Here is a 10,000-nt window from a genome sequence, read left to right as displayed (position 1 = left end):
TCACCCCCCCCCTTTTTCTTTTTCTTTTCTTTTTTTCCCCTTTTTTTAGCTCACCCCCCCCCTTTTTTCTTTTTTTTTTTTTTTTTTTCCCTTTTTTTAGCTCACCCCCCCCCTTTTTTTTTTCCCTTTTTTTAGCTCACCCCCCCCCTTTTTTCTATTTTTTTCCTTCATTTTTCCTTTTTTTTCATTGTATTTTTTCCCTTATTGTTTTTTTTTTCCTTTTCTCTTTTTTCCCCTTTTTTTTCCTTACCCCCCCCTCTTTTTCCCCCATTTATTTATTTATTTATTTACGCGTTTAGTTTTGATTTATCGCTTCTTCCCGCCCCCCCCCCCCCATCTTTTACGTCTTTATTGTTTTTATTATCGTTATATGATTATTCCGTTACCACGAAACGCTACGATCTTTCTGTGCATTTTAAAATCTTCTTCTCTTTTCTTTGACTGACTTGCGGCTTCTTTCCTTTTCTCTTTTTTTTTTTTCTCGTCGCTCGTCCGCGCGCGCCAGCGCGTGAGTAGGCCCGGCCCGGCTCGGCGCGCCCTCTGTCGCGAAGAAAGGGGTCTCTGGCGAGGCGAGGGGGTCCGTGACGGGGTTGCGGGTAGGACCTGGCTGCCGGTACCGGCCCGAGCTTCCCGCTCCGCGTCCGTCCTCCGCCCTTCTCCCCAGTTCCCCCCCCCGCCCTCCCCCATCCCCTCCCACCACCACCACCACGGGCCGCGCGAGCCAGAACCCGACCCGTACCCGAAAGCGGCCCGCCTAGCCCTGACCCCCCAGGCCTCGCCCTTAACCCCATCACCCTCTCCCGGACGCGTCTCGCCCGCCCGGCCCGCGTGGCTTTTGTTTTGTTTTGTTTTTTTCGCGGGGGTTTTTTGTTTGGTCGGTTGGTCGCTCGCCTGCTTGTTTGTTTGTCTGGTCCGCCCGGCTCCCAGCGACCGCAGTTGCAAAGCGGCGGAAGCTAGAGGCTGCCGGCGGGGCGGCTGGACTCGGCTAAGCCGGCGAGAGCTTCCCGTTGCGGAAGGGGGGGGGGGGGGGGGGGGGGGGCGCCTCCGGTCTGAGGCGGGTGCGGCGGGGCCTTGACGATCGCTAGGCTCAGGTCTAGCTGCCGTGCTTGGAATGCCCTTCCTTGGCAGGAAGCAGAGGGTGGTTTCGGTGAGCGAGCGAGCGAGCGAGCGAGCGGAGGCGGCAGCAGCTCGCCCGCGTCCTCAGGACCTCGGGGCCGATCTCGGGCCGGCCTTTGGGAAGGAAACCGGCTCTGAACCGGCTCGCGATGGACTCCGCCCGAGCGAGCGGGGCCCCCGCACGGGCGCCGGTTAACCGGCCGGCGGCTCTCCGGACCGGTCGAAGGGCTTTCGACCGGCTCCGAAGGGGGAAGCCGGAGGGGAATCCGGTGTGACGGCGGAAGGCGGAAGGACACGAGGACGGCAACGGATATCCAAACGTTTATTGAGGAGGAAAAACTCACCGATGCGGACGCCTTCGCCGGGAAGGAACGCCGAGGCCGTCTCCGCCGGGGAGCCGTCTCCGAGAGATGCCGCGCCGCCTCGGCGGCGCTCGGCCCTTCGAGGAGGTCCGGAGGAAGCGGAGTCGAGCTCCACCCTTTTCCGGGAGCGCGGCGTCGCGGTTTCGCGGCGTCGCTCTCGATATTCTACGTCGCGACGTCGCGCGCGCGCTACGCGTCTACGTATCCCAGGGGACGTCGCGGCCAGAGATAGCTCGCGGGAGGAGGATTATCTCGCTCCCAGGCTGGACTTCTCTCTCTCTCTCCCCCTCTCTCTCTGACTCTCGGGGCGCGAGGAGCGCTCCGGCCGCGTCCGTCGCCTGGAGTTCACAGCAGGCCTCTGGGTTTTCGGGGACTCTCTCTCTCTCTGTTTCGTTCGACGGACGAGCCTCGACGAGATCGTATTCTACGACGTTACCTCGTGCTCCGACACCGTATCTAGTAAAAGAAGTTTTCCCCCTTAGATTGCTGCCGCTGTTCTTTCCGCCCCCCTTTTTCCCCTCCCTTTCCGGGCCGGGGGCCCGACGGGGCGGCGGCGGCGGCGGCCCCCGTCGCGGGCACGGGTAAATCTAGGTGACCCGTGACACGCGGCGAAACGACTCTCACCTGTGCTCCCGCAGCTGACCCGACGCACGCCTCGGCCGATCCGTCAGAGGTCCGGCGCCGCGGCGACCCGTTCCCCGTACAGACGGAGAAGGGCTGAGGGATGCCGTCGCCGCGGGTAAACGGCGGCGAAAGCCTCCGAGTCGTCCCGTCGGAGCGCGCGAGGATTCGTCGGAGAAGGTCTCGTCGCCGGTACCCCGCGCTAGGCCTTCTCGCGTACCTCCTGGGGGCGACCGCGCCTGCTGCCGCCCTCGGGCGCCCGTAGGCCGGTGCGCGTCGCGTGGGAAAGAAAGGGGACGAGTCAAGAAAAATCCGCGGAGAGCGTCCTTTCGCACGGGCCGCTTCTGCCGAGCGAGCCCCCGTTCCCCCCCCCCCCCCCTTCGCGTCCTCCCCCACCCGGAAACGCCTCCGCCTCCGTGGCCGCGGGGTCCGAGGCGGGAACCGCCTCCGCCGCGGCCAGAGCTCCGGCAGAAGAGGAACAAAGTCCCCTCTGTCCCGACCTACCGTCCAGCGAAATCGCAGCCGAGGGAACGGGCTCGGCGGAATCGGCGGGGAATAGAAGACCCCGGTGACCTCGACTCTAGTCCGGCGCTGCGAAGAGACGGGAGAGGTGCAGGATAAGTGGGAGGCCCACCCCCCCTCGGCGCTTCGGGCGGGAGACCCCCGCCGCGCCGCGGCCCGGCTGCCGGTGAAATCAGATCGATTTTTCGATTTTTTTTTTTTTTAATTTATTTTTTTTTTTTCCACCACGGTCTCCACTGGCGCGTGCTCTCTCTCTCGCTCTCTCTCCCCCCCCCCCACCCGCCATCCTTCTTTTACCCGGTCTCCAACCAGCGCCCCCCCACCCCGCACCCCCCCACGCCGGCCGAGAGAGCCGCGGGACTTTTTACATTTTCCCATTTATCCTTCCAACCCCCCCCACCCCCCGGCACCCTCGGCACGAGCCCGGGGACCGGAAGAGTCGAACGAGCGCGACTCGGCAACGGCGGCGCCCGCGCCCGCGCCCCCGCCCGCGCCCCCGCCCGCGCCCGCGCCCCCGCCCGCGCCCCCGCCCGCGCCCGCGCCCCCGCCCCCGCCCCCGCGGCCACCCCGCGCCTCCCGCCGGCCCACCTCTCTGCCGACCGCTGCCGTCTACCCGCTGTTCTTCCATCCTTACCCCGCCGAGGCGAGCGACCGCGCGCCGTCCGGGCCGACCGCCGTCCCGGATTTCCGGCAGACCGGCCGGAATTCCATCACCAACGGCCCTCCCGGTGGGCGCGGCCCCGGCTCGCGCACGCGCGCTTCCTCCGGAGGGCCGGGCCGCATCCGAGCCTGTCCGGCAGCGACCTCTAGAGTCCGGGGCGGAGCCGGGTAGACCGTGGCTACCGACTCGAGCGGCACGGGCAGAGACCCCTAGACAACGCCGCCGAGCCCGTGCCGCTCGGAGCCGGGTAGACAGTGCCGACCTAGTCGAGTCGCACGGGCAGCGCCCCCTAGCCTGCGCCGCCGTGCCCGAGTGCCGCTGTTAACCGGGTAGACCGTGCCGACCTAGTCGAGCCGCACGGGCAGCGCCCCCTAGCCTGCGCCGCCGAGCCCGAGTGCCGCTCGGACCCGGGTAGACCGTGCCGACCTGGTCGAGCCGCACGGGCAGCGCCCCCTGGCCTGCGCCGCCGAGCCCGAGTGCCGCTCGGACCCGGGTAGACCGTGCCGACCTGGTCGAGCCGCACGGGCAGCGCCCCCTGGCCTGCGCCGCCGTGCCCGAGTGCCCCTCGAAACCGGGTAGAACCTTCCGACCGACTCGAGTCGCACATGCACCGACCCCTAATTTCCGCCGCCGTGCCCGAAAGCAGCTCGTAACCAGGTAGACCCTGCCCACCTACTCGAGCCGCACGGGCAGCGCCCCCTAGCCTGCTCCGCCGTGCCCGAGTGCCGCTGTTAACCGGGTAGACCTTGCCGACCTACTCGAGCCGCACGTGCAGCGCCCCCTAGCCTGCGCCGCCGAGCCCGAGTGCCGCTGTTAACCGGGTAGACCTTGCCGACCTAGTCGAGCCGCTCGGGCAGCGCCCCCTAGCCTCCGCCGCCGTGCCCGAGTGCCGCTGTTAACCGGGTAGACCGTGCCAACCTAGTCGAGTCGCACGGGCAGCGCCCCCTGGCCTGCGCCGCCGAGCCCGAGTGCCCCTCGAAACCGGGTAGAACCTTCCGACCGACTCGAGTCGCACATGCATCGACCCCTAATTTCCGCCGCCGTGCCCGAAAGCAGCTCATAACCAGGTAGACCCTGCCCCCCTACTCGAGTCGCAAGGGCAGCGAACCCTTGCTGCCGCCGCCGAGCACGAGTGTTGATCTGAGCCGGGTAGACAGTGCCGACCGACTCGAGCCACACGAAGAGCGACCCTTAGCCGCCGCCGCCGAGCCCGAGTGCCACTGGTTACCGGGTAGACCGTGCCGACCTGGCCGAGCCGCACGGGCAGCGCCCCCTAGCCTGCGCCGCCGTGCCCGAGTGCCGCTGTTAACCGGGTAGACCGTGCCGACCTAGTCGAGTCGCACGGGCAGCGCCCCCTAGCCTGCGCCGCCGTGCCCGAGTGCCGCTGTTAACCGGGTAGACCTTGCCGACCTACTCGAGCCGCACGGGCAGCGCCCCCTGGCCTGCGCCGCCGTGCCCGAGTGCCGCTGTTAACCGGGTAGACCTTGCCGACCTACTCGAGCCGCACGGGCAGCGCCCCCTGGCCTGCGCCGCCGTGCCCGAGTGCCGCTCGGACCCGGGTAGACCCTGCCGACCTAGTCGAGTCGCACGGGCAGCGCCCCCTAGCCTGCGCCGCCGAGACCGAGTGCCGCTGTTAACCGGGTAGACCCTGCCGACCTAGTCGAGCCGCACGGGCAGCGCCCCCTAGCCTGCGCCGCCGAGCCCGAGTGCCGCTCGGACCCGGGTAGACCGTGCCGACCTGGTCGAGCTGCACGGGCAGCGCCCCCTGGCCTGCGCCGCCGAGCCCGAGTGCCGCTCGGACCCGGGTAGACCGTGGCGACCTGGTCGAGCCGCACGGGCAGCGCCCCCTGGCCCGCGCCGCCGAGCCCGAGTGCCCCTCGAAACCGGGTAGAACCTTCCGACCGACTCGAGTCGCACATGCATCGACCCCTAATTTCCGCCGCCGTGCCCGAAAGCAGCTCGTAACCAGGTAGACCCTGCCCACCTACTCGAGTCGCAAGGGCAGCGAACCCTTGCTGCCGCCGCCGAGCACGAGTGTTGATCTGAGCCGGGTAGACAGTGCCGACCGACTCGAGCCACACGAAGAGCGCCCCCTAGCCTGCGCCGCCGTGCCCGAGTGCCGCTGTTAACCGGGTAGACCCTGCCCACCTAGTCGAGTCGCACGGGCAGCGCCCCCTAGCCTGCGCCGTCGTGCCCGAGTGCCGCTGTTAACCGGGTAGACCTTGCCGACCTGGTCGAGCCGCAGGGGCAGCGCCCCCTGGCCTGCGCCGCCGAGCCCGAGTGCCGCTCGGACCCGGGTAGACCCTGCCGACCTAGTCGAGTCGCACGGGCAGCGCCCCCTAGCCTGCGCCGCCGTGCCCGAGTGCCGCTGTTAACCGGGTAGACCCTGCCGACCTAGTCGAGTCGCACGGGCAGCGCCCCCTAGCCTGCGCCGTCGTGCCCGAGTGCCGCTGTTAACCGGGTAGACCTTGCCGACCTGGTCGAGCCGCACGGGCAGCGCCCCCTGGCCTGCGCCGCCGTGCCCGAGTGCCGCTGTTAGCCGGGTAGACCCTGCCGACCTAGTCGAGTCGCACGGGCAGCGCCCCCAGGCCTGCACCGCCGTGCCCGAGTGCCGCTCGGACCCGGGTAGACCCAGCCGACCTAGTCGAGTCGCACGGGCAGCGCCCCCTGGCCTGCGCCGCCGTGCCCGAGTGCCGCTGTTAACCGGGTAGACCCTGCCGACCTAGTCGAGTCGCACGGGCAGCGCCCCCTAGCCTTCGCCGTCGTGTCCGAGTGCCGCTGTTAACCGGGTAGACCTTGCCGACCTGGTCGAGCCGCACGGGCAGCGCCCCCTAGCCTGCGCCGTCGTGCCCGAGTGCCGCTGTTAACCGGGTAGACCTTGCCGACCTACTCGAGCCGCACGGGCAGCGCCCCCTGGCCTGCGCCGCCGTGCCCGAGTGCCGCTGTTAACCGGGTAGACCCTGCCGACCTAGTCGAGCCGCACGGGCAGCGCCCCCTGGCCTGCGCCGCCGTGCCCGAGTGCCGCTGTTAACCGGGTAGACCTTGCCGACCTGGTCGAGCCGCACGGGCAGCGCCCCCTGGCCTGCGCCGCCGTGCCCGAGTGCCGCTGTTAACCGGGTAGACCGTGCCGACCTAGTCGAGTCGCACGGGTAGCGCCCCCTAGCCTGCGCCGTCGTGCCCGAGTGCCGCTGTTAACCGGGTAGACCCTGCCGACCTAGTCGAGCCGCACGGGCAGCGCCCCCTGGCCTGCGCCGCCGAGCCCGAGTGCCGCTCGGACCCGGGTAGACCGTGCCGACCTCCTCGAGTCGCACGGGCAGCGCCCCCTAGCCTGCGCCGCCGTGCCCGAGTGCCGCTGTTAACCGGGTAGACCTTGCCGACCTAGTCGAGCCGCACGGGCAGCGCCCCCTGGCCTCCGCCGCCGAGCCCGAGTGCCGCTCGGACCCGGGTAGACCCTGCCGACCTAGTCGAGCCGCGCAGGCAGCGCCCCCTGGCCTGCGCCGCCGAGCCCGAGTGCCGCTCGGACCCGGGTAGACCCTGCCGACCTGGTCGAGCCGCACGGGCAGCGCCCCCTGGCCCGCGCCGCCGAGCCCGAGTGCCCCTCGTAACCAGGTAGACCCTGCCCACCTACTCGAGTCGCAAGGGCAGCGAACCCTTGCTGCCGCCGCCGAGCACGAGTGTTTATCTGAGCCGGGTAGACAGTGCCGACCGACTCGAGCCACACGAAGAGCGACCCTTAGCCGCCGCCGCCGAGCCCGAGTGCCACTGGTTACCGGGTAGACCCTGCTGACCGACTCGAGTCGCACGGGCAGCGACCCCAAGCCGCCGCCGCTGAGCCCGAAAGCCGCTCGTAACCGGGTAGACCCCTGCTGAACTAGTCGAGTTGCACGGGCAGCAACGCCTAGCCGCCACCGCCCTGCCCGAAAGCCACTGGTAACCAGGCAGACCCTGCCGACCAACTTGAGTCGCACTGGCAGCGACCCCTAGCCGCCGCTGCCGAGCCCGAGTGCCACTCGTAACCGAGTAGACCCTTCCGACCGACTCGAGCCACAGGTGCAGCAACGCCTAGCCGCCGACGCTGAGCTCGAAAGCCGCTAATTACGAGGTAGACCCTGCCGACCGACTCGAGCCGCACGTGCAGTGACCTATTGCCGCCGCTGCCAAGCCCGAGTGCCGCTCGTAACCGGGAAGACCCTGCCGACCGACTCGAGCCGCACTGACAGCGACCCCTAGCCGCCGCCGCCGAGCCCGAGTGCCGCTGTTAACCGGGTAGACCTTGCCGACCGGCTCGAGACGGATGGGCAGCGACCCTCGGGCGCTGCCGCGGAACGTGCGAGCCGAACGCAGTGCACCGAGACCGTGCGTACTACGCTCCGATCGGCTCGGTCATTCCGCGGCGGAGGACAGTTGGTTGCATTCGCGCAGGCTCGGGTGCGCCGGCACGGTCCAACCTATCTCGGCGGGCTCCGCTCCACTCGATCGTTCCCCGGCAGAAGCCGGTTGTCGCTTCTGTGGCGGCTCGCGTGCGCCGGCACGGTTTCCCCGGCCCCGGCGGGCTCCGGTCCGCTCCGTGCTTCCGCGGCGGCAGACGGGCGTCTCAGCCGCGCCGGCTCGCGTGCGGCGGCACGGTGCAACCTATCTCGGCGGGCTCCACTCCACTCGATCGTTCCGCGGCATAAGCCAGGTGTCGCTTCCGTGGCGTCTCGGGTGCGCCGGCACGGTCTACCCGGCTCCGAGCGGCACTCGGGCTCGGCGGCGGCGGCTAGGGGTCGCTGCCCCTGCGGCTCGAACAGGTCGGCACGGTCTACCCGGCTCCGAGCGGCACTCGGGCTCGGCGGCGCAGGCCAGGGGGCGCTGCCCGTGCGGCTCGACCAGGTCGGCACGGTCTACCCGGGTCCGAGCGGCACTCGGGCTCGGCGGCGGCGGCTAGGGGTCGCTGCCCGTGCGGCTCGAGTCGGTCGCCACGGTCTACCCGGGTCCGAGCGGCACTCGGGCTCGGCGGCGGCGGCTAGGGGTCGCTGCCCGTGCGGCTCGAGTCGGTCGCCACGGTCTACCCGGCTCCGAGCGGCACGGGCTCGGCGGCGGCGGCTAGGGGTCGCTGCCCGTGCCGCTCGAGTCGGTCGCCACGGTCTACCCGGCTCCGAGCGGCACTCGGGCTCGGCGGCGGCGGCTAGGGGTCGCTGCCCGTGCGTCTCGAGTCGGTCGCCACGGTCTACCCGGGTCCGAGCGGCACTCGGGCTCGGCGGCGGCGGCTAGGGGTCGCTGCCCGTGCGTCTCGAGTCGGTCGCCACGGTCTACCCGGGTCCGAGCGGCACTCGGGCTCGGCGGCGGCGGCTAGGGGTCGCTGCCCGTGCGGCTCGAGTCGGTCGCCACGGTCTACCCGGGTCCGAGCGGCACTCGGGCTCGGCGGCGGCGGCTAGGGGTCGCTGCCCCTGCGGCTCTATTGTAATCGCTAGGTCTACCCGCTTTTGGCGGGCCTTCGCCGCTCGTCCTGTTGGGCTGCGCTATTGCTCTGGAGCTTCCAAAGGGGTCGCTGTAATTCTTTACCTCCAGTTACGTCGAGGTAAAGTTCTGTTTCTGTCGGCGCCCCCGCCGGTAGTTTCTGGCGGTTGTTTTTGCAGCACTTTTTTCGGGTGCCTTAGGTTTTCGTCGGCAGGAGCGGGTGCGTACTCGTCTCCGGTAGGCGGCAACGAGCGGGCGCAGGCGAGCGCGGTTGACCGGCCGAGTGTCGAGGTTGTCGGCGGCGACTTTTTCGTACGCCTCTCGGGTCGATGGGTCCGGTGGCCTCGTCGGGGTCTTCGCTGCCCGTGTCGCAGCTCGGCACCGGACTGAGGTTGGCAAAAAAGTCAAATTTCGGGACGAAAGGCGAGAGAAAAGGATGGGGAGCGGTCGGTTCCCCGCGCAGGGGAGGGAAGATCCCCGAGAAAAGAAGGCGAGAGAGAAAAGGGCACGGGCCGGTCTGCCGGCAGTCGTACGCAGGAGGGCCGGGGGAGTCCCCGGTGGGGTCCCGCCAGGAGCGAAGGAGTCGGGGGACCCGGAGGTGGCCGTTGGTGGCGGCGGCGGCGCCGCGTCGTCCTTACGCGCACCGCACTCTCACTCGCACGCGGGAGCCCCGTTCAATCGATCGATGCCCTGTGGCGCTCCTCGGGCGCGTCGGAGAGGCTTCCCGGCGGGCCGGCTCAATCCCGCTCCCCGGCTCGTTCGGGGCGGCGTGGGGCGGGCCGGTGTTCAGGCAAGGGCGAGCACCTCTCGGCGGACGTTGCCCACGCACACCCACCCGCACGTGCGCGCGCGGTCTTTCCGCCGCGCCCGGGGGAAGGGCTCGCGCCTTCCCCCTCCGTTCCTTTCTCCTTCCCCTACCCCCGCCCCTCCCCGCTCCCCCCTTCCGTCGATCGATGAGGCCACTCGGGTGGCGTCGGTGAGGGCCCCCGGCGGGCCGGCGCTCGCGCGTTCCCCGTCCCGGGGAAGCCGCGGCGGCGTCCGGTGTTCAGGCGCGGGCGGTCTCCTCCCCGGTTCGCTTCCCGTCGCAGGCGAGGCGAGGCGCTCTCCGGCTCGCGCCGAGAGCTGCGGAGAGCTCGCCCGACCGAATCCGGCTGTGTGACGGCCGAGGGGCCCCGCGAGCCGCAGGCGTAGCCAGTCGGTCGCGTGCGAGGCGCCGGCGCCGGCCTCGGTCCGGGACCCGGCGAGTGCCGGCCGCGAGCAGCAAGCCGGCGGGGTGGCA

This window comes from Excalfactoria chinensis, unplaced genomic scaffold (assembly GCF_039878825.1).
Source record: "Excalfactoria chinensis isolate bCotChi1 unplaced genomic scaffold, bCotChi1.hap2 Scaffold_393, whole genome shotgun sequence".
In the NCBI taxonomy this organism is placed as follows: Eukaryota; Metazoa; Chordata; class Aves; order Galliformes; family Phasianidae; genus Excalfactoria; species Excalfactoria chinensis.
This window is presented reverse-complemented; position numbering follows the sequence as displayed.